The sequence below is a fragment of the Danio rerio genome, chromosome 18 (genome assembly GCF_052040795.2).
Source record: "Danio rerio strain M-AB ecotype USA chromosome 18, GRCz13ab, whole genome shotgun sequence".
NCBI lineage: Eukaryota > Metazoa > Chordata > Actinopteri > Cypriniformes > Danionidae > Danio > Danio rerio.
The window spans coordinates 26,923,613-26,948,727 of record NC_141038.1 but is presented as its reverse complement, the minus strand read 5'-3'; the positions used below and the strand labels follow the sequence as shown (position 1 = coordinate 26,948,727).

The 25,115-nt window shown below is 43.4% G+C and overlaps 1 long non-coding RNA gene across 2 annotated transcripts; it reads right to left on the bottom strand.

Moving 5' to 3' along the window:
* Nucleotides 1–8,875: 8,875 nt before the first annotated feature.
* Nucleotides 8,876–13,092, bottom strand: LOC147839743 (uncharacterized). 2 transcript variants are annotated; one of them, XR_015515499.1, is made up of 8 exons: nucleotides 12,059–13,092; nucleotides 11,835–11,973; nucleotides 11,504–11,592; nucleotides 11,265–11,378; nucleotides 11,087–11,179; nucleotides 10,830–10,985; nucleotides 10,547–10,670; nucleotides 8,876–10,456 (listed from the first exon to the last, which is right to left on the bottom strand). It is a non-coding gene; the product is annotated as an uncharacterized LOC147839743 (long non-coding RNA). The 2 variants fall into 2 exon arrangements; XR_015515500.1 differs by lacking the exon at nucleotides 12,059–13,092 and having other exon boundaries at nucleotides 11,831–12,049.
* Nucleotides 13,093–25,115: the final 12,023 nt, after the last annotated feature.

Below are 25,115 nucleotides of genomic sequence, written 5' to 3'. Positions count from 1 at the left end.
CAAGAGCTGCTCAGATGATCTAAAACTCTGAGTGCGGTCCAAATAATACGCAAGGCGCGAACTGGACAAATAAAGAAAGGGCTGGGTCTGCCTCCTCCGGGGGCAGCGCTTGCAGGCTCACTACCTGGTATTAAAATGGAGTGGTAGAAACCTTGGGCACATATCGCGGGCGGGGTCTCAGGATTTGAGAGAAAGCCAGCCCAATTACAGGCACGAGTCACTGATCGAAAAATGCCTCCAGGTCCCCGACCCTCTAATCGATATCAACGCGACCAGCAAAGCTGTCTTTAGGGACAGAAAAGATACTGAGTCGAGGATTGAAGTGATCTGACGCGGGCTGTTGTAACGAGGGTGAGATCCTGAGAGGGCATAAGAGGGGGGCGGGGTGGATTAATTCGCTTAGCGCCCCTGAGGAACCAGATGAGAAGGTTATGCATTCCCACGGTGCTGCCAGCCACCGCGTCATGAGAGCGGAGATGGCAGCCACGTAACCTTGAGTGTGGAGGGCGACAGCCTGCTCTCCAGCTTCTCTAACCATAAAGAAAGCACAACGCTGATCTGGCAAATTATGGGGGTCTTCTCTGCGAGAGACGCACCATTCAGTGAATAGACTCCACTTCAGGGCATAGGCGCCCTCGGGGAGGGGGGCTCTAGCCCGAGTGACGGTATTGGCCACCGCAATGGGTAGGTTACCTAAGTCTTCCTCGCGTCTAAGGACCACCCGGAGGTTCCAAAGATCGGCGAGGGTGCAAGATGGTGCCCTGTCCCTGAGAGAGTAGGTGCTCTCTCAAAGGGAACTGCCAAGGGAGGGCCATCGCGAGGAGGGAGAGCTGTGAGCCAGTGCATCCGTGCCGAGAGCCCTCCGTCAGGAAAAAGAACAACTGGCAATGAGCGATCTCGGGGGAAGCAACAGATCGATCTCGGCTTCCCCGAATCGCGTCCATATCAGCCGAACAGACTCGGGTTGGAGTCTCCATTCTCCAGGACGTAAGGCTGCCATGAGAGTGCATCGGCTGCACGGTTGAGCTTGCCTGAATGTGAATGGCGTGCAGCGATTTCAGCCACGGATGACTCCAGAGGAGCAGATGGCGGGCAAGCTAAGACATGTGGCGAGAGCGAATACCCCCCAAGCGGTTGATATACGCCACCGCCGCCATGCTGTCCATCCTGACCAGCAAGTGTTGCTACTCCAGCACAGGAAAAAAAAACGGTGGAGAGCGAGGAACACTGCCAACAGCTCCAGGCGATATGCCAATGCAACTGGGTTCCTTTCCACAGGCCCACAGCTGCATGCCTGCAACGCACAGCCCCCCAGCCCGTGTTGGAAGCATCTGTTGAAACGACAACAAGACTGGACGCCTGTCCTAGAGGCACTCAGGCCTGTAGGAAAGAGGGGTCATTCCAAGGGCTAAGGGCGCGGCGACACAGCGCAGTAACAGAGACTCGGTGTGCGCGCGTGTGCCATGCGCGTCTGGGGACTCGATCGTGAAGCCAGTGCTGGAGTGGTCTCATATGGAGTAATCCGAGCGGCGCGAAGCGGCTGCAGATGCCATATGCCCCGGGGGCCTCTGAAATAGTTTCAGTGGGACCACTATTTTGCTGTCGAGCTCTCTCAGAGAGTCCAGCATCAGCTGACCGCGCTCTCCGGAGAGGCGGGCTGCCATGGTGACCGAGTCCAGCTCCAGCCCGAGAGAAGAGATCCTCTGCATGGGGGCGAGATTGCTCTTTTCTCGGTTGCTCTGAAACCCCAGCAGGTGGAAGTGCCAGAGCACTTTGTCTTGAGTATGTGGATGCCCGCGAGCTGAAGGGGCACTAAGGCACCCTCCGAGGGCTTGGTGAGGACCCGCGGAGACAGAGAGAGCCCAAAGGGGAGGACTTTGTATTGCCAAGCTTGACCTTCAAACGCAAACCGCAGAAACTGACGGTGACGAGGAAGAGTGGAGACATGGAAATACGCGTCCTTCAGGTCTAATGCTGCAGACCAACCCAGAGAATGGAGGATGCGCTTCTGCGTGAGCGTTCTGAACGGCAGCTTGTGCAGACAGCGGTTCAAAACGTGCAGATCTAGGATTGGCCGTGACCCACCGCTCTTTTGGGCACGATGAAGTGCGGGCTGTGAAACCCGCTCTCCATCTTGGCTGGAGGGAGCGGCTCGATTGCATCCTTCACCAGGAGGACAGCAATCTCCTCTCGCAAGACAGGGGCAGGCAGGGGAGCCACCACGAGGGGCTGGTCCGCGCTAACCAGGCAGGCAGAGCTCTTGCTAATGGACTAATGACTGCTCACTAATGACCGCTACAATCGCTGACGTACCAGCAGTGGGGCAGCGCGGAGTGGGTGTGGTGATCCGGGAAGTGCGAGGGTCCCACGGAAGAGCTGGAGGTGAGAGATTTGGTCTCACTCCGCACCCAAGCTCCGGAGGGGAGGCTCGAGGGGTGGGAGAAAGGAGACTGTCCTCTCTGCGCTCGTGAGCCACTGGCGAAACGCACCAAAACTACGAGCTAGAGAGCACAGCGTCTCAGACTGGCAGATTTCGGGCTGTCACATCCGGGGAAGTGGAAAAGTGCTCTTTCATTGATGTTTTCATGGCAGTAAAAAGTGCTGCTGGAAATGGGGCCCCGCCCTCCAGCGGGGAAAGAGCAAGTTCCCTCTTCTCCAGATGACCTGTCCCAGGGACACTTCACGGTCCGTTGCCGGACTTAGCGGCTTTCCGGGCAGGGGGGGGCTGCCTGCTTCCGAGGTGCTCGACGCGCTCGCTTCGCCAGAGGCGTGTGCAGGGGCGGTGCAGCTCTAGTAGGCGGGCGCCTTCGGCGAGGAGTAGATATGGATGGTACAGCGGGCGAAGCGGGCTTACAGTCCTGCCGATAGGTGACATCACACATCAGACTGCTCTCTCACCACCTCGAATTCCTGGGTGAATTCACAGACGGTGTCACCGAACAGGCCAGCTTGGGATATGGGGGAGTCAAGAAAGTGGACTTTGTCGACTTCGCGCATATCAGCCAAATTTTAGCCATGGGGTGGCGCTCCTGGACCACTAGTGTGGACATCGTCCTCTCAAACGCACACGCAGCGGACTTAGTGGTGCGAAGAGCATAGTCGGATACAGTGCGAAGCTCATAAGCCTGGGTTAGACCCACCCTCGTGCAGCTCGGCCAGCGCCTGTGCTTGGTAGCGTTGGTAGGTGGCCATCGCATGCAAGGCAGAAGCAGCCTGGCCCGCAGCCTTGTAAGCTCTAGCTCCGAGGGAGGCAGATAACTTACAGGCTTTGGACGGGAGACGAGGCGGACCCCGTCAAGAAGAGGCGCCACGCAGACAAAGAGTGACCGCAATCGCGCGCTCAACCTGAGGAATCGCCACATACCCCCTGGCCGCTCCACCGTCAAGAGTGGTGAGGGCGGAGGGACACGCAGCACGGGCAGAAAAAAGTGCCCTCAAGACCCCATGAAGAAGGGGACGAGAGGCTTTGAAGGCTTGGCCCTCTGGTCCTCTATGTAGCACCCATCTAGTCGGTCCGGCCGCGGAGCTGGGGGATAAACCATCTCTAACCCTTGGCCGAAGCAGCCTGGGAAAGCACGGCTAACATGTTCGTTTCAGGATACGTTTTGACAGTGCTCACCTGTCCGGAAGGGGGCGAGCGGGTCTGGATCATCATCGGACAATGAAAGCCCACCCTCCGATGCCGCGGTGGACGTCTGGTCTCCGGTGTCATCGAGCGTAAGGGCTACCATCTGTTAGAAGGATCGCTTCCCCCGTCCGAAGCTTGGATGGAGCGCTTGGAGAGGCGGGAGATCTGCGGGCCCGTGGGCGACGGATTATCTCTCGCTGAAACCCTCAGATCTGCCTGAGTGCCCGCTGCAGCTGCAGCTGTTGCAACTTTATACGCACCGCTCTGGAGGACCGGACCCAAAGAACGCCAGGCAAGGGAGAAACCCAGCTCGACCGTCTACCGCTGCGTGTACACACTCTGGACCGGGAGAATGCTCTCGTTCGCTCGGAATCGCTAGATCACAGCAGGAGGAACCCTCATCGACTCGATCAGAAAGTCTCTGAAGCGAAAAGGATAGCGAATGCTTACTCCACCTGTGCTTATATTCGGAGTTAATTGGCAATGGAGCACACCTGCGCAAGCTTACGCTGCCAATTCATTGGCATTCATTGGCCCGTTCCATACTCTTTCAGACAAGTGGTTTCTGAACCGAATCCTCCCAATTCGTAGATTTTCTAAATCAAATCCACCATTAGCATTGGAGTTCCCCACCCGAAGGGGGAAACACTGTAAGCATTTTGACAGTCTATGCAATATCACTGACTGTATGTTTCTGTTGACTGGAAAACTAGTGATGTTTTGTCACAATGACGAATGACTGTCATCTAAAAAAACAAAAAATAAATAAATAAGTGCCATTATATCTATTGATAAATAATGATAAATACTAGCAGCTTTTAAAGGGGTGGTCCACTGTGATTTCGTATTTTAAACTTTAGTTGATGTCTAATGTAGCTGTGTGAACATAAACAACATCTCTGAATGTAAGATGCTTAAAGTTCAATGGAAAGGGAGACATTGGCTTTCACAGTTTTCACAGAGTTAGCTTAGCAAAGACTACAGTGAATGAATTTGGGAACTACAAAAAATATATATGTCTATATATGCAACACAAGGGGGCGGAGTCAAGGGAACTAGGGCGTTTGTAGCAGGCCCAGACCTACTAGTCTGTAAGACCACCTCTGTGATACTGTGTCTCCAGATGGTGACTTTGCTTAAATGGAGGCAGGTCCGGGCCACCTGTAAACAGCTAAGTTCCTCTTGACTCTGCCCCTTGTCAAATCAGGGCCACAAAGTGAAACACGCAGACATGTGAAGTGCAGGGTGAAAACAGCTTTTATTCAAATCAAAATAATTATTGAAATTGACTGAAAGGGTTTTGTACAGGCAATGCTAAGAAAATGTTTTGCAAATATACAGCTTTTTTTTTTTAAGTGCAAATATTGTAGTTATTTATTTATTTATTTATTTTTGCACTGCTTGGTTTTTATTTGCAGTAATTTTTTGTTCACAAATGCCATTTTTATTTCTCAATACCTAATTTACCATTTGCAGTTCTTTCTTTTTGTTTAGCAAAATTATTTTTCTTTCTCAAAAATTAATGTCCGCTTTGCGATTTTAGGAGATTTGCATTTATTTATTTATTTTTGCTCAATACTTTACTTTTTGCTTGCAAAACTTTATTTTATTGTGCAAGTATATATAGCCCTAGATTGACTCCATACTCTTCAATTTCTTTCTGATTCAACTACTGCTTATACTTCGCTAAAGCGCGTGCTTGTAGGGGTGTGACGTAGTGATGTGAAGCTGATCCATGAATCACAACACATTATGTTAGCTGACCAATCAAAGCCTCTTGAGGGCTGGACTTTTGGAGGAACTAGAAAATTATGACAGTCGTTTTTATGTTAGCTAAATAGCTGTATTTAATTAAAGATATTCAAAAAAAATAAAAAAAACATGATTTTTTACAAATGAAGCATGAGCACACATTGAGCAGACAAACTCAACCAAGCCTTAAAAATACACTCTGGAGCACCCCTTTAAAGCAGTGTTTTTGTGTCCTGTAAATAATGTACATTTAACTTCAATATGATTAGTTTTTAATATTTTTAACCAATTTTATAACTTTTTTTTTGCAGTAAGAGGTGTTTTAAATAAGTTTAATGTACTTTAATCAACTGAATTTAAAGAAAACTCTTATTTTTGTTTACAGTGACATATTCACGTCTCTGCTTGCACCTGACCTTTAAAGAGTTAACAGGTAATGAATTACATTGAAGAATGCAGAGCCTTGAGTCTGGAGGTTTACCAGCTGATATGCAAACAATGTTTGTTTTGGAGTTTGTTAAGAATTTCACAAATGCTTACTAAAGTGGAACACTATGCTCCACCTCCAAACTATTGAACTGTTTGAAGTGACGTACTAGTTGTATACACATGATGTATACCTTTTGCTACTCATTAAAGAGCTCATATGACCACCACAAGAAAGCAGTACATTAAGCTGAGAAAGCATAGGGCTCATTTTCACTACACTTTAGACATTAATGATTAAACATTCAGATTAGAGGAGACCAACTGGACACATACACCGACAGACACAATATCATAATGAAGGCTCTGAAACGGAAGAGTTTATTGCCGATTTCCAGAGAAGCCACTTATATCCAGACTTCACAACAGTAGCTTGATTGTCACATCGATTATGTCTTTCAATTACCAGACGATTGCAATTTAAGTAAATGTGATCTCTGTCTCTGTGTAAAGCATATAGACTATTTTAGTGACCTATAGAAACAATTCAATCTGTCATATAATTTATAGGACTAATGTTACTCATTCTGTCATTGACAAGATGACAGAATCTTGAGATTATTTTTTTCTGTTCCTGATGACTAGACCGTTGAGTGCAGTTCAGATCCAAGAAGAATGCAATCGCTTCAAGTACAGCAAGTAAAAATAGTTTAATATACCTTGTATGTTGATCAAAGAAGAAACATGTTGCAAGCCATTGTATAACTGCTTATTAAAGAACAACAATGAAAATTAACTTACAATAGGGGTGGCAGGATCACAATCTAACCAAATAAATTGGTCAAAAAAAGTCTTCTTTAGAATCTAATTAAAGTGTTTAAAAATATATGTACTTGTATCGTTTTTTTTGTTACTATGCATTTCTTACATGTACTTTATTGCTACTCGTACACTCAATTAAGCAGTATACTCTCAAAAAAAAAATATATGAGAGCTGTTAGTCAGGATTGTTTTTGGTTTAGGATTGGTGTCTTAAAGGGCACCTATTTTACCCCTCTTTACAAGATGTAAGATAAGACTTTGGTGTCTTCAAAATGTATCTGTAAAGTTTCAGCTTAAAATACCCTTCAGATTATGCAATATATAATATAGAACACAGTTCTGTCCAAACAGCATACAAAATTAGATTTTCAAATTACCAGTTGTAAACACTGTAAATAGAAGTTCTAAACATTCTACCGAAAGACGCTGTTCGCTATGGTGCCCTCCAAGCAGCAGCCAAAAATAAAGTCTATAATTGTAACGAGTAGGGGTGTGAATCTGCACTGGTCTCCTGGTTTGGTTCGAATACGATTATCATGCCATCGATTCGGTTCAGTTCGATATCTCGGTGCACTGACGTTGCTTACCATACATAATTAGATTTTTTTTCACAACACAAGAATTTTTTTTTTTTATTAAAATCTGTAAATATATTTATATATTATTTGTAATACTCTTTTGTTCTGTATTACAGCAGTTGGATATATGAACTGTACCCTTAATTTGACCTGCTCAGTGAAAAACTACGGTCACATCATCTGCGATTCCGAGAGAGACGGTCATGCTGTCTGAGCTTTAAATTGTAGTGGGTGTCTACTCGGTGTATTGCAGTAGATTAAAGACGCGTGTGTTTAATGCGCTGCAGTTTTTTAATCTTGTTTCGGTTTTATTCGGGTAAATGAATTTAAATGAGAGATAATCAAAAATTATGGCTAGTAGATTTCAAACATTACTAGCCACTAACCATTTTCACTAGCCACAATTTTTTTGTTGGGAAAATATGTTTCATACATATAAATATGACTTTGACATGCGAAAATTACTTGATTTAGACTTTGTGTTTTGTCTACATACCTCAATAATTTCACTTTTCTTGTGTATGGACTTGCTTAATATGCATGAGCAAATGGGTTGTGGTTTCATGGTGTTGGATTGCAATTAATTTTTATTTGACAGGACTTTTCAGGGCTCAAAATGAAAGATTTACCAAATTTATCTCTGACCATACCAAAAATAAAAACATATAATATTCCTTATCCACAAATGTTAAATAATATGTCAAAACACAAAATATAGCTGTATATGCTCTATTTATTTAACAAAACCTTTCTTAAAAAACAATTACATTTAAAACAGGAATTATTGCCATGTATCTAAAACTATTGATAGTAGCCTCTGTCCAGGCTAAAGGTCTCTCAGATCACCAGTTAACTACACATACATGGTGAGTTAGGGCCTACTCACACTATGCCATCCGTACCGTGCCCAGGCCCGTTTCCCGGATCGTTTGAGAAGTGAGTGCGCTGAATCGGGCTCAACCACGGTTCACTTGGCCGGCCCTGGCCCGGTTGGAAGAGGTGTGCCTGAGCGCGGTTCACTTGGGCTTTGGCTCGGTACGCTTGTGTGTGAGTGCAAAACGCGCCAAAGCCTGAAACTGAAAGCGAGACGTGACTTTTAAGGGGTTGTTTCATATGGAATTATTAATCATTCTTACTGTTCAGTGATCGAAAACTGCCGTAGTTTATTAAAACTCCTCACAGCATGACAGCTGCGCGCCTTCAGCAAACCTCCTCATTCCTGCAGCACGAGGGCTTTAGGATTGTTTATGAGCGCCAAAAGTGGCGGATCTGTCCGGTGAAATATCTGACTGCGTGTCACCGCATCCCTAAGGACTGTTTGGCGAAATATTTGACTGCATGTCACTGCATAACAAACGACTGAAAGGATATAACTAGAGAAATCTCCACTGCACTCTAAAAAGGAATGTGTTGAAAACAACACAACATGTGTTATTTTCAACACATTTCCTGAGTGTACTCAGGGACAACACATGTTGAGTTAAGTTTAACACACAAAATGTGTCATAAAATGTAACACATTAATGTGCAGCATAAGTTGACACACAGATGTGTTATTTTTGTATGTGTTTAACACAACTGTGTGTTACTATTCATTTTTTGTAATTTTAAATGTAAAAAATATTATAAATGTAAAATGAATATACAAAATCTCACAGGAAACATTAAACACTGTTCACATACTGTTTAATTTTCCCAAATGCATTCAAATGTTTTACAGCAATTCATTGTACATAATATAAAAACTCACTTTATAAAAGTATTCATTAAATTGAACTCGTATCTGTTACGCATGCCAATAAAATGTCAAATATGTATGAAACATATCCATTTTCAAAATTATTCTCTAGTGAAAGAAATAAATAACCATAGCACACTGTTTATACATTCACCCACATGTAAGGTGCTTGTCTTAACAAAATAAATCATTGTCAAATCTAGTCAAAACACTTCAAACATTTAGGTAACCCTTTATAGTAACGCTACAATATAAATTATTTATTAAGCATTAGCAAGTACAGTAGTTAATTCACTATTTGTTAAGCATTAAATCTACATTATAAGACATTAGTAGGTGGTTTCTATATACAACTACAAAGGCTGTTTTCTTGACGTATAAGCACATTTATAATGTGCCTAACAATTGTACTTTTATAATTCATACTTTCAAATACAAATGGTTTGTAAATAATGCAGTCCTTTATTTAGTAGTGAAAAAATAATCAGAAGCGAAGTGTGATGGTACAATTATTAAGCACATTAAACATTTACTTATAAGTCAAGAATACAGCATTTGTAAACCGCTAATGTCTTATAATGTAGAGTTAACGCTTTACAAATTAATGAATTCACCATTTGCTAATGCTTAATAAATGATTTATAGTGTGTAGTTATTATAAAGTGTTACCAAAGTTTCAATCACTAACATGTTTAAAACAATATTTTGTATTTAGGAGATACATACTGCTGATCACAAAATGACAAAATGTCTAGAGGTCTGTAATCTATTAAGTCCCCAGACAGCAAAGCAAAGAGAAAACGATTTGTTCTGATGACACTGAAGAAAAAAATATGTTCATCAAAATACTTGACTCTTAAAACTCTCGTTCCCTGTGTGTCCTGACTCTTCAGAAGGGCATGAATTAATTTTAAAATGATCTGTTTAGATGTTTTAAAAAGGAATTTAAATTATGATATGCAACGATTTTGACTACAAATTAAAGTTAGGTTGTGACTATCAGAGAGTGCATGCATTTCCCTTAAATGCCAAATTACAAAATCATTTTAAAGACACTTTGGATAGGTGTACATGCTTATTTTTAATTAGGTACAAGACTGCACCTTAGCAATTAATTCCATGACCTTTGATCGTGTGCAAGATGACTGGGACAAGGACAGGTCATATATATATATATATATATATATATATATATATATATATATATATATATATATATATATATATATATATATATATATATATACTCAAAAAAAGAAAAAACAGAAGACAGTTGGCATGGATACTGAAGATTGCACAGCCAGAAGAATTTGAAAAGTCTGTCTACAGCACAGGTCAGGCTTTCAGGATCGAGTGGAAGAGCAAAAGAGTCATTCTTTGCCACAGCTACAAGTACACATACACGTACAAGGATCCATGTCCTAGACAACCAATAGAAACCAACTGCGGCTGAGCTGACTTCAGGGTCCCTTTCATGGATTCAGTGAGCAAAGATGTAACGGTGGTACCAGCCTTCAGGAATGAAACAATAAAAAGCATAAGAAAATGTTGCTGCATTAGAAACATTTTATTTATCATAAGCTAAACCAATAAAAACTATACCGGCACTTGCTCCAACAGGTAGGACACAGCAGAAGTCACACAGCATTTACTCCCAGCAACACTTCTCCCAGAGGCAGTGGGTGGAAGAAGATGAATAAGGATCTTTAACAGTTTAACAGTTCATCTTGAAGTGAAGATTCAGGTCACATGCAAAATAAGAATTTAAACAAAATATATTAGAAATTAATATCTTTAATAGAATATTAATATTCACAGTTTTATCTTTTAAACTATTTTTAGAAAAGTGTGCACATGCAACAGATATTTTGGCTGAAACTCATACCATCATGCTGATTGTCAGCCATCTTCAATAAGAGTCTGATGTCAATATTCTTCTCCAAGATGCTATTTCTTTGAGTTCTGGAATTATCGTCCCTTCCCTTTTCTGGATAAACAAGTCTTCGTTCCCATCTGTGAGCTTGGAAAATTCAATGTCCATCTTTAAAGAAAGAAAGAAATCAGAAACAAAGAAATATTAATATTACAATTATGAAATAAATGTCTGTGTAAAGTTCTGTCTTAGTTGAGCATGTCTATTACCAAAGCTGGCATGTCAAGAAATCTGGGATAGTCCTTGAAGATTTCAGCAAGAGATTTTGAAGGGATTTTGTTGTTATCCATCTTCTTCTGTAACTGAAGGTTTGATTGATTGCAGTCTTTATTGATGATAAATTGTCTGGTGATGGTCGCATCTCCTTTATCAGAGACAACCACTCACTTGGTACGGTTTCACGGTTTCATCTGGACTTGGTGAAGAAGGTTGCGGTGTACAATGATGATGTTTTAAACACCCACTGCCTCTGTTGAAGCTTCCGTCTGACTGTGTGATGGCCTAGCAAAAAAAAAAATCCTCCTGACATTAGTAATGTAAAAACAGAACTAATGAAAGTCAAATAAATGAGCAACTTATATACACATTCCTAATAAATTCAGTTTATAATGTAAAAACATTCTTACATGTCCCTCATTTTCACCAAAGGGCACCTGAGGGGAACAATGACAGAATCTCTTTTGCTAGTACCAGCTTTTCTATACCAGAAGGATAGCTAAAAAAGTAAAAAACAAATACAGTTGCATAAATTGCTTTTACACAAACATTGAAAAACATAAAAAAATTGACTAAACAGTGGTACTTCAGAATTGATTGGGATAAATTGTTAAATGTATTTATTTGAATTTTTTTTTAAATGTAGAATTTATTTTAATATATAACTTATTTAAATAAATGTAATTTATTTAATTTGCAAATAAATACATCTTACATGGAATAAACAAACCACATACTCACAATCCATGTTTCTCTACAAGGACACTGACAGCAACTTTTTGACAGTCTTCATGTTCTCTCAGGATTGAAGAGGCTTTTCTTCAAGCAGCGTCAGCAAACTAGTTGTGTTGCCAGTCTGAGTTGAATCTGTTAAAGGACACTAAGAAATGCCAAAACATTTTATTTATTTAAATGTTTACGTTTATCTATAGTAATATAAAGGGAGAAATATATTAATGTTTTACCTGTAATGAGTGTACACTTCTTTCTAATGAGTCCGGGGTGTACGTTAGCTTGCAATATAATATATTTGAAATTTGCCAAGCTCCTTTACTCCTGCATTTACATCAGTGTCAATGAACTTGAAAATCTGTCAAATTTCAATATTCAATCAAAAGATAGTTGAGACCAGTTTGACTAAGGCTATCAGATCTCCAACATTGCCATCTGTGAATAGTTTTCTCCATATTTCCTTTCTGTCTATGAAGACAGTTGCAAGAACGCGGTGTAGAAGTGTTAAGAGTGACTGTAATTTGTTCCTCGACTTCCATCTCTTAAGAGAGAAATTCATACAGCACAATGAGAAAACAAACACCTGTAACTGTGTATGACAATAAAAAGTACACTTTTAAATAGTATGCGACTAGTAGGGTACCACAAAATGGCGCGCAAAATTGAGTACATTAAAGATCTTCATATTTTAGCTATTGTTTATGAATTTGCTCACACCTCGGCGCCATTTGGTGTCTGTACAAAGCACCCAACTAACGTTACGACAAGGGATTTATGTTTAAATTCCTGCCGCAGAGCTTCATATAAGGTTATATATTAAATAACCTTATGATAATAACGTAACGTTAAATGCATAAATTATATCCGGTAGCGTTACCTCGAGTGTCAGAGACGCAGAGGCTTTTTAAAGTGACGGCAACTCTTACACCAAAATGCAGTACATATTTAGGGTAAGTCTTTCGCCTTATATGTAACTTATTATTAACAATTCTGCCAAGTGCCAACGCAGCTTTACAAAAGACGCGCCAGATGCGTTAGCTTGCGCGGCTAAAGTTAATGTTACATGACAGAGTTGCCAAGTCCCGTGTATCAGGAGTACGAAACATGAAAACATAATAAAAGTAACAAAAATAACTTATTGGACAACTAACACAAAACATTCTCACGCAGAGTGGAAGAAATATTTACTATCGTAGACGAATTTTAATGAATTTCACTCACCTGAGGCAGAGAGGTGCGTTATCCGATAGAGCTCTGGGAGAGCGTCAGTGGAAAAAGAACGTCACTGCGCATGCGCGTGCAGAAATTCACAGTATAAACCCCGAAATATAGAATTTTTAGCCACATACTCACAAATGCTTATTTTATATAACCATCATGATAAATAAACTACATAAACTCATAACACAGTGCCATTTGACTACAGGCAAAAATACATTGTATTCCAACATACTGTTTAAATGTGTTTAACACAGTCATTGTGTAAACAGTTAAGCACAATATTAACACACAATGTGTTCGTAGTAACACAAAATGTGTTACGACCTGTTTAACACATATTTTGTGTAAATTTTTAACACATCACTTTTAAGAGTGTGTGCTACTGGGTGAGAGCGTATGGCAAGCCGTTTTAGCATTTAAACCTTGTTCAGACTATCCATAAATATATTTAGAGATATCTCTAATTATATTTTTACTAGTCATAATTATAATTCGACTAGTCAGATTGGAGATATCAGCAAATATATTATGACTGACCAGTCATATTCCTCCATTGAAAAATATTTGCAGATATCTCTAAATGAGTTTTGACTAGTCACAATTGTAATTAGAGATATCTCCAAATGAATTTTGACTAGTCAAAAATTCCAATTCAAGATATCTACAACTGTAATTCGACTATTAGTAAATTAATTAGAGATATCTTCAAATTTATTTGTAAATATCTCTAAATATGACGAATTAAAGATATCTCCAAATGTATTATGAATAGTAAAAACTCAGTCAGAGATATCTCTAATTACAATTGTTACTAGTCAAAATTCATTTGGAGATATCTGCAAATATTTTTCAATGAAAGTCAATGGAGGAATATGACTAGTCATAATATATTTGCAGATATCTCCAATCTAATTTCGTACTAGTACAATTGTAATTGCAGATATCTCTAATTGTCATTCTGAGTAGTGGAATTATAATTATGACTTGTCAAAATATAATTAGAGATATCTCTAAATATATTTATGGAGTCAGAACAAAGATTTAAATGCTAAAAAGGCTTGCCATAGAGAGCGCTTCTCACTAAACAGAGCAGCAGCGATGACGTAAGCGTGCCGAGGCCCGATATGGTGTGAGCGCGGGCCGTCGGGGGAGACGGGAGGGGGGACAAGCGTGCACTACTTTGGCCCGGTTCGAGGCAACTGTACCTAGTGTGAGTACGGCATTAATCTCCTATTAAAGCAATGTTGTTGTAAAAATGATAATTTACCCATATTAACAAAAATAACCTTAAGCAAAAACAAAAGCAGGTGAAAATATACCGTGTGTAATCATGGTAGGATGATCAGGTGCAGACGGGTAACGCTAGGCCCATAATCTGTTCTGTTCACAGAAGTTCAAACAAAACCGGCAATTGCTGCTGCTTACAAAGACTAATTTAAAAACATCCAGAGCTTTTAGAAGCAGCAAGATTGTGGCTGCACGAGTATCACTTTTTGTCCAGTCTATCTTTTGTCCAGAACTGATCGTAGCAGTTGCCTTTCCAGGCAAGGTTTCTTCGGGCTAGGATACTTGAGCGCGCATCAAATTACCTGAGCCTGCGAGTGATCATCCTCTCATTCAGTATTCACCAGCTTTCTTTTGCTTGTGCGCTATTTTTTTATAAAGCTATTTTTGTCTGATGTGCTGCTTCTCGATTCTAAGATGACATTTGCACGAATATTAAGTCATCCTTATTTTTGAACCCTGCTTTTAAGAAAACTATCATTTAAAATGATCTTAAACCAGCCAAAGTGGCTAGTGGAGGTGACTGTCTAACCAGCCAAAGCGAAAATCAACCTGCAACCCGGTTGGCGGGTGTTAATGTAAAACCCTGTATGTATGTATATATATATATATATATATATATATATATATATATATATATATATATATATATGTATAGATATATATATATATATATATATTATTGTACAAATGTTTATTTTCCCTACTTAAATCACAAATAAATAAAAACATACCAAAATCAGGTAAAATACTGACTTTTTATACAGTCATATTTGGAAAAAAATTCAATCAAAAAGTTTTATGCCAACTCTGTGACCGTCTCTCTCGGAACCACAGATGGCGTGACTGCAGTAAAGAATACACTCTTTCTTAATGTAACAAACAAAACTCCTAAACATGCACAGAATTTTACGGCTTGCTTTTTGAGTGCTGACAGACAAGGTCTTGCGCCCCTATGATTGGTTATTGTCCTTACCTACTAAACAGAAAGGGCTGCGATTGGCTTTAGAAATGAAAGCACTGTTCATCGATGGCAGGAAGAACATCCGCGGTTACAGTTTATATGCGCTTAATACATGGTTATTACAAGTTATCCGTAATAGACAGTGGAGAAAAATAGCACCACGGGCACGCTCTTGTCAGGTGTAACATGAAATTAGCTCATTTTATGAATATTAATAATCAACAATAACGGTTTATTCTTAATTATTAATATTCCGGCTTAAGCTTCAGTCAGTTTGGTCAAACAAACATATGATTGTAAATGATCATGCTCGCGCAACCGAGCGGATTCCCAGATTATGAATATTAATTATCAACAATAACGAATTATTATTAATAATTAATATTCCGGATCAATTTATTGTTAATTTGACCAAATGAACACAAGCAGAGCCGCCGCTCTTCCGAGCGGACACGGTAATCTATTCATTTAGAAAAAGGGAATTTAATTGCTACTTCTTGTGAAGTAGATTAATCATTCAAAAGTTTTAAACAACTTATAATAGCAAGGCAGGGGAATCTGTATTTCAGTGACATTTTCTCGTGAGGCAAACAATACAATTCATTTGATTATAAATGTAATTTATTGACTAGTCAGACGTAACGAACAAACAAACGCACAAACATACATTAAACACAAAACAAAGGTAAACCACGTGGCGATATCGGGTCTAAAGAACGTGTAACAGCAAAGAGAAATAGTAAAGCGAGAAAATGGAGATTTCAGGTAAAAAAGTGACAAAACTTTCAGTTCCACACGCACCATTACGGACCACCAAGGTTATAAAAAACACCTTTTTGATAAAAGGGGCACAGCTTAATCGCATAACTAAAATCACCTGGTTTTTCATGTCTGGAGGTCTCTTTTATGCGTCTCTCTTCCGTCGTGATGAAAACTACTCTTGATGTCCTTTGATGCGTGGAGTTTGTAATGCAGTTCGGACGAACACGATCGCAAACTTTAAACTGAATTTACTTTGCCGGAAAATAAAGAAACGTGGCGGGAAAGTCCATGCGGCGTAGGAAAGCCGCGTGGCCCGAAGGCCACCGACAATGATGTTCTTCTTAGGACGTTCTCTTTCTGCCCAGATGTTTGGGAGGGCAGAATGAGTTATACCTGCGGGTCACGTGACGACCCGTACAGCATTCTGACCAATGATTTCAGGGGAAAGTTTGCGCGCGAACCTTCCTTTGTCTCTGGGCTGCTCGTATGCAAATTTGAGCGTCCGCCTAAAGCATGCGGACAGGCATTTAATACAGGGCTTTAAAGAATAAAGCAATGCGAGTTATGGTCTCGATCTATGCATCATGTGTTGTAAAATGTCAGCAGAAACCCATCGGTACCAAACATGGGGGGGTTAAATGTAAATCAACATAATTTTTCATATCCTTACAATATTTATGCTTTACAAAGGCCTAAATGGAACATGCATACAGGTTATAAGAGATGTTACACAGGTAAGAAAAGTCAGAAATGAGATACAAAGTTTACAAAACATAACACATTGGTTTTGTGCTGGTTCTGGATTTGATGAGTTCATTTTCTTTCTTATCTTATCTGTCATGTTCTTTTGAAGTAGGCAGGGAGTGGTTCTGTGAAGTCTCCCAGACTTGTTAACATGTCACCAGGGATTACCAAGCCAGACTTTTCGTCACCAAGTGATTTTATTGTCCTGGCGATTCACCCAGATTGTTTTCTGGAATGTTAAATGGAATGTTTATCTCCAGAATGCAGGTTACAATATGTTACAGTCCCCCTCTTCCCAGACAACGTGGTTCGGAGAAAACCCGGTTGGTTGGGATCTAACTTTAACTTGTTGGTTGGGCAGGAAGTGAGGGCCCCTCGATGTCCGTTCCTGAGTCAGCTGGACGGAGTTTCATTTCGATCAACGTGGGTGCAGCTCCTTGGCGTTCCTTTCCTTTCCCAGCTTTCCGCTGAAAGGCTCGTGGGAGTATGGCGGTGCACTTGTTCACTGGTGCTTGCATCTTATTGAATGGCGAGGCCCTTGTTAATGTGTGCTTCCCTGTTGTCGGGAGGCACGGAGTGGTAGTTGTTCCGCAGTTTTCCAGAGATGAGTGATAGAGGAGTATAGTTGTGAGGTTGCAGTGGTCTTCTGGTGAGACTGAGGTACAGGATCGTGGCTGTATCCTGTGTTGGAAAGGAAGAGAGAGAGAGGGAACAGGGGAGAGAGTAGGTGGTGTCTGTGATGACTGTGCTTGGCTGGGCATTCCACTGTGACACCGGTTGCAGGGTCTCTACCCCCTTTCCTGGCTTGTGGCCCAGTGTTTGTTACTCTGGTTGTGATACGTAGGTTTGAGGGTTGGCTGCTATGCAGCTGAGCGTATACAACCAGGAGTCTTTGCCCTTCCTGTGTGATGTTGGTAGTGCAGGGTGGGTGCCTCTGTCCAAGTTGTTTACATCATCAGAAGATATGCCATGGTCTGGGCTGTGTCGTCGGTGCTGAGAGACACTCTACCCATTTGGTGTACTGGCATATGAGTTCAAGGGGAAGAGAAAGCGAAGGAGAGGAAAACACAACAAAAAAAAAAAAAATTGTTGCTCCTTGTGAGCCCATGGAAGTGTCCCGCCCGATCCATCTGGGTGTCTGATCATGAGAGGATGGTTTCTCTGTTGCTGTGGTGTTCGGTGAATCAGCGCCCTGGGCATGTTTTGCTGTGTGCAGGGTCAGTACATTAGCATTACCCCCCTCTGGCTCTGAGGCAGCACGAACTGTGGTGTCGTGGGGTCTTCAGGGACAACCCAAAAAGGATTCACACGCACCTGTTTTTTTAAGATGTAGGAGGTGTTGAGTGACATCTGTGTTGACGCTGAGGTCAGACAGAAAGATCGGGTGGTAGGTGGGGTGAGTGGTGGAAAACTAACAAAACAAGAGACAAAGTAAAAGTAAAAAATAAAACTGGTCTGACGTGAGGAGTCAGATGCCTACGTGGTCGCAATGTCGTTTGCGACATTTGTCGGGCTGGTAAGATTGGATGTGGCAGCTAGGCTAGGCAGGGTTGTTGGCTGCCGGTTACAGCTGCCAGATCTCGGGGTTTTGGTTGGGTGGTGACCATGGTCCACCATGTGATGCACCTTTTTGGTAAGGGCATCGGTCCAGTCATTCAGGTCCTTGTCAGTGCCTGAAAGTTTGAACTGTTCTTATCTTCTTCTGTAGACGACCATGATGTGGTTGTCAGTGTTGTGGTCGCCTACTTGGGAAGAAGAAAAAGTGTTGACATTTCACGGGCTTGTGGTGGGCAGTTCTGAAGCCTTTTGTTTCCCCCCTGGGAGGTGGAACGTGAAACAGAGTCTAGCAAGTTGGAGTCTGCAGCTAAGTGCACTCTGATGTCATGGGCTGCTGTGCTTTGAAGGGTTACAATGGTGGCTGCCATTTCTGCATACTGCAGTGGTTGTGGGAGCATCCATCGACACAGGTTGTGGGCATACCTTGGCACGCATTCTCATCCCAGTACTTGGGAGTACTAGAATGACAGGTTGGCAGAGGTGGCTGGGGTTCCTCCTCTACAGCGTTGCCAATTGTCTGTCAGTTGTACAGTCTTGGTAAACAGCTATGCTGTTACCCAGCGTGGATTTGTGGCTTAAGGTGTAACAAGTGTCAATACAGTGGCCCTAGGGGGCCATCGGCCGCATGGCCGTACTGGCGTTAGTCTTTATGCCATCCCGGATGTGCTGACTGTTCAGTAACATGACAGGTTGGTGGCAGGTGTCTATGATGGCTTCTGTGCTCCAAAGAAATTGGAGAATAGCTGTTGAAATGGCACCCACCGTGCAGAGCGATGTTTTTGCACAGTCTTAGTATTTGCCTTCTGGCGCAAGGAGTGTCTTACTTGCATATGCCCAGACGTTGTCTCACTTCAATCGTGGCCAGCTGTTGATCTTCCGTCAAACAGAAGGACAGCCCTTTTTGACAGGGTGGTCACGGGTCGAGAAGTCTTTGAACAGTTCTTAATGACGTGTCTGGAGTAGTTGCACCCCCTTAGGGAGCCGCTCAGTTCAGAGACCTTGCTAGGCGGTAGTCTTTGCGCTAGCCACAGTCAACTGTTGTAGGCCATGGTCTATCTCCTTTGAGTGGCCAGACACGGTGGTACTTTCATTAAGGATGTCATCAACGTAGATGAGGTTGCCTCTAACATAAGCATCGGCATATGCTTTGTTCAGGAGGGTGTTGCTTTCGGCTGGTGAGTTGGCCTAGCCGACGGGGCAACTCATGATCGTTTAGTGTCTGTTGTTCAAGGTGAAAGCTAGCTTATGCTGGTCATTTGGATGTACAGGTATCGTCCAGAAGGCGGGGACCACATCAAGCGTTGAGGAGATGGTTGGTCCTTGAATTCTGGGCACTTCCTGTTCCAGTGGTGTCGTTGGCCCTCGTGACAATGGCATTTGCTGATTTAGCTTTCTATGGTCAGGCACCCTTCGACCCTGGGCTTGAGGACGGGCCAGATGGGTGCCGAGCAGGTTTTGTTGCGTAGCCCGATGTCCTTTTTCCAGCATGGAGTTGGATATTTCCATGTGAAGGTCAGTGGGACTTGCAGTCTAAAGACTCTTTAGTGAGGGCACCGTGGTAGTTATACAGGATGTGCTGACGTTTGTCGGTTGGCCTCGTCCTGCGTGGCCTCAGCATGTCTGTTCTGATGAGGAAAGTGCCCTGTCTTCATCCATGTTAGTGATGGGGTGACGAGTGGCTGGGCACACGGCAAGGAGTTAGTCCTCTGTGAGCTCACTTCTGCCTACCGGTTCTTTGTTTACTGGTAAGACAGACGTGAGTGTGGCGAGCTGGAATGAAACAGTATAGTCTGTGTTTTCTAAGCTCCCCTCTGGTGTCGTTGCATGTAGGGTGAGGCCACTAATTGGCCCAAGAGTTCAAAGTCATGGAACTCGTAGCTGACCAATCGTCCTAGTAGGTAGTCTTTGGGGATTTTTATGTCAGTTGCCATGCAGCTATTACACAAGACATATACTGTTCATGAGGACAGTTCAATTTAGGGTATGGCTTCCAGGTTGAGGCCCAGTTTTATGCCCCTTCTGTTGTTGGTTGGAAGAAAACCCAATGTATGGTTTAGAGTTCGGCCTTTCGTATGGAGAACCATATAGAGCACCTGTTTGTATAGGCTGGCACCACAGAGTCTTGTTTGCTGATGACGGAGCAGACCTCTGGCATGGTCTGGCCTGAGTGGGGCTTTTGAGGGTGACAGCCATTGTTGTTGGCTGTGAGAAGTGTGGGTGCCTATCACCAGTCGTTAAAGGTGTCTATATATATGCCTGAAGATGTATCAGGCTATTAGCTCTGATGTAACGTCGTGCGGCAGGGCCGTGAGAGTTAGGACGGGATGGGTCAACCATCCGCCATTCCGATTCAAGTTCAATGTGCAAATGTTGTTGGCAGTTGTCATGTGTGAGAGTTCAGCATTTGGACAGTAGTGTGTATGCTTGTGAGTTGAACACAGGTCTGGGGGTGTGTTCAGGCGGAGTGTCGCACCGTGCGAGGCTGATGGCTGCTGGGTTGTCTGCTCACAGTGCAAGTACAATGTCATTCCCAGTCCGGTTATTTAACATTAAGCCCTTTGAGGCCTGGGGCAGCAAGCGTTGGGGTTGCTAGCTGGTTTGAAGGCTGCAGAGTAGCGACCTTGACCCCCTCTATGTTGTTGAGTTTGGGTTCTCGCGGGTTCCAGCAGTTTCCCGCGACCTCGGTGACCTGACAGTCTGTTGGGGTTGACCTGACGGCTGTGAGAGAGTTCTCGCACTTGGGCCCAGATTTTAAAGGGGTTCAAAGTTCGAAAGAGGTTCACACGTACGCAGCGGATTTTTACCATTCAGCAGCAGGTATGTGCCCATTGGCGACGGGTACACAGGGTGCACTGCAGTCATGGGGACAGTCGTTACTTGAATGGGAGCAATGTATGTGAGTTGAACCTCAGTTTGGCTGTATGATTTGCACCATCAGCCTGCCTGGTTGGCATTTAAGTGGTCGTTTTAGTCTCTGAGCTCTTGCTTTGAGTTACTCAAACAGGAAAGATGACATTAATGTGAGGTCTGCTCCCGTGGTGACGCGCGTTTTTTCATCTTTCTTTCATCTCCACGGTTACAGCCGGGTAGCGCGTTGTTGCCACGCCATTTTGTTCAGGTTCCCCAAGAGTTGAAGTGCAGGGGCCTGAGCAGTTTTTTGTACGCAGGTGTGGCTGGTTGGTGGGCTGTGGCTCGGGAGGTAAACAGACAACCAGACCAGTGTTTCCTGGTACCTGAGGTTGCAAGCATGGTGGCACTGGCTGCTTCTTGGGGGAAGCGTGATGCTGCAGTTAGATACACAGTCTTTAGCTTGTGTTGGACTCGCAGTACTCTGCGGAGATGGAGCAGAAAGCAGGTGTTCAGGGGGGGTAAATGGTTTTGGACCCCCCTCTAGTCATAAGGAGTCTGGCTTGACTTCCTGTAGGGCCCCTTCAAGCTTTTTAGCAGTTCTGCTGCTCATGACGCCACTGTGCCGTTGTTTGGTGTCAGGTTTTCACCTTTGGCTTTCTCTGGCGTGTAACTAGCTGGATGCTGGTTGCTTGAGCTCCTAGCTACTGCAGGTTGTTCATTCCTTGGTTGCTGTTAGGCTCCTTTTGGGCTGCTTGTGGTGAGTGGTTTGTCCCAGTGTGTCTCTGAGCATCCTGTCTGGTGTTGGGACATGCGCCTTCCTGGAGGTGCTGTCCTCTGCTGGCGGAGAAAGGCTTTAACTCACTGTTTGGAAGTCTTGCGGCTGGGAAACAGTAACGTGCCTTTTAAAGTCAGCTCCGGATGAGATTCTGAGACAGGGTAGCTCGTAGGTGTTTGATAGTCTTTCAAAGCAGTCTTTGTTTTGAACAGATTTTATGAGCTAAACTCTGCCGCTGTTGGGTGGTCAGGGCGTGGGGGCAGGGCATTGCCCGTGTGCGGACTCACCACAGAAAGCAGGCTTTTGAGAGAGAGAGGATCTGGAAGGTGAACTCCTCCTCCGTCCGTGGCTCATTTCCTGTCTCGAAGTAGGGTTGGTGTAGTCGACTGCAGTATGCTTGTGAGGTCTCTTGGCTGTTCTGAGACCCATGGCGACAATCAGTCCTTACTCTGACACGGGGTCAGGTAAAACACTCTAGTAAGAGCTCTTGCATCGGCTCGTAATCTGCTTTGATGGCACGGCGCTGTTGATTCAGGAAACTTCTTGCCTCACGGCTCGAAGTAATTCTTAGCAGATACAGTTTGTCACAAAGAGTGGCACTTGGCCTCTGTGTAAAAGTGTAAAAGTCAATGTCTTAGAATTAGGGGTGCGTGTCGTCGCCTCCAGCAGGGTTTGGGGTGAAAGTTGGCATTTCCCTGGCCAGCTGGTTCAAAGTCTTTGGCTGACAGATGGTGTCTGTCGTGGGGGACCCCTTTGGAGGGAGTCCTGGCCCTGTGTTGCTGATGGGCGTTGCTGGAATGCTGGCTGGCGGGGCGGTATGAGTTGGATTCACCCCCCTCTGCTGGTCTATCCAGTCTTGGCTTGTGGGGCTGACTGTGGCACTTCCCCTTTCAGGTAGTCACATGGGTTGTAGGAATGTGACCGTTCTGGGTGAACTCTGTCAAGTTCATGCATAAAGTCTTTTGGTTGGGTTCCGTGTTGGAATTTTGCTCGGGCCCTCAGCCTTTGACTTTAGAGGCTTTGGCCCGAGCTTCACTGTCTTTAGTTCTGCTCTTTACAATAGTGTTTCAGCTTTGTAGCTTTACACTCAGTTCATCTTTGGCTTTCTCCTCTTGTCGCTCCTTGTGTCCGTTGTCCGCTTGTAGCTCCATCGGGGCGCGCTGTAGTCCGTCCATTTGCTCCAGAAGTTCGGCGTCCTTTTCCCTCGTCGTCTTGCAGGCGTCCTGGGCTCGATGCTCCAGCTGGTTGAGACCCTTTCCTATGGGTCTGGCCGGTGCAAGGGTGAGGTGTGTCAGGGCCCTGGAGAGTTGAGTCTGGGCTTGGCTGTCATGGCTCCGGGCTAGGTCGTTCGCCCTCAGCGGATTAATGCAGACGTCCAGCTGTTCTCTGCTTGGCCGCTGCAGCTTCATGGCGTCGTTGGGCTGGAGGTTGTGGGTTAAGCACTTAACCAGGCCTCCAGTTGGTCCCAGTGAGCAGCGGCTGGACGCACTTGACATGCTGGTCTGTTGGGTGAGAAAGAGATCACAAGGGAGAGAGAGAGAGACCCACATGGCCAAATCGAGTAGATGCTAGCATTGTGCTATATTATTAGTCTGACAGGGTTGTCAGCTAGGGGGTATGTGCCGGCTAGACGTTGGTCCTTCTAAGGATCCTCTGGGGGCCGGACAATTCGGATGTCGAATTTGGGTGGCTAGATAACAGTTGATATCTACGTACTGGCCTCAAGGCTTTTAGTCATGCGCCAGGCTGTGCAAATTATCAATCAATTATTTAAATCCCCCTGGTGGTTCTCAATGGCGTGGTCTCTGAGCAGGTCAAAGTAACTAAAAATAATTAAGTAAATAAAAATAACAGTAACCCAAAAAACAAAAATGAATAATACTAACGATAAGTTAGACAAAAAGGCACCTCGCTCGGATGAACGAGTGTACAGGGAAAGAAAAATGAAAGAAAAAACTAATATGGATATCAGTAAATATGAATAAAAATAAAACTGAAAGACAGACAAGGATGAGAAACGAGGGAGAGATAGAGAGAGAGAGAGAATAGCAAAACCTATGGGCATGTCTAAAATGTTCGTTTTATAGTCCTGTAGTGGGCTAGGTTTAGACTAGGTTTTACATGCTATTTACACTTGGTGGTGAGTGAAAGGCAATCAGATGAAGATCGCCAGAGCGTGCTATCTGACTAGACTTTCCCCAACTCCTACTGCAGTCGCTATCAGATCACTTGCCTATAATGTAACTCGGTTGTGAACTCACACAGCGTAGGCTTTTAGCACAATACGTAGCACTCAAGAAAGTCACCGACCGCCTGGCATGATTCAAAATTGGGTTTTGCCTGATGATTCCGGTGCCGCACTAGGCCTGTAGAATGAGGTGGCCAATCTCACTCAGGCGGGCACGTGTGTGGAATCATGACAGGGTTATTAACCAGGATTGACCGTATGCCAGTTGACACGGACGGTGCTTCTTGGAGTACGATTGCTGATGCCACTGTGATCCACACAAGCCGGAGAGACAAAACGCCAAGGTATCTAACGCATCCTTCAGCAGGGTCAGTTATGTCAGACAGATGAACCCAATCTTTTGATCTGCAACCTGAATAACCTGTACGCTTAACCACACAAGCACAGAGGACTCGGGTCCGGATACGGGCAGTACTATGGATCTACTATTCTGGGCGAGCCAGTTGGAGTAGAAATCTTAGTATGCTGTAGTATCTGATGGATAGAGAAGGTTATCACCCTGTGATGGAGGGAGGCTAAAGGAAAATTAAATCGGCATAAAAGAATCTAAAAGAATAATCATAATAATCCCCTATAGGTAAAAGCAGTACAGGACGGCTTAGAAAAAGTAGAAAGAGTGCCTTAGTATTCAGGGGCATCTACAAACATTAATGGGTTAGCCCAACATGTTTTGATCAGATGTGGGATCTATAGATTGATAGCTCTGAATTTAGCTTCAGACTAATACTTGCCCTAATATAGTTATACTTTCCCTATAACCTAAGAGGTGAGGGAATAAATAAGGCATGAGGAAAAGATGGAGAAAAAAAAAATCAAAAGGGAAGAAAATTATGCCTATTAATGATAATAATAGAGAGATTGAAGGCTATTCCCCAAATAGCAAAA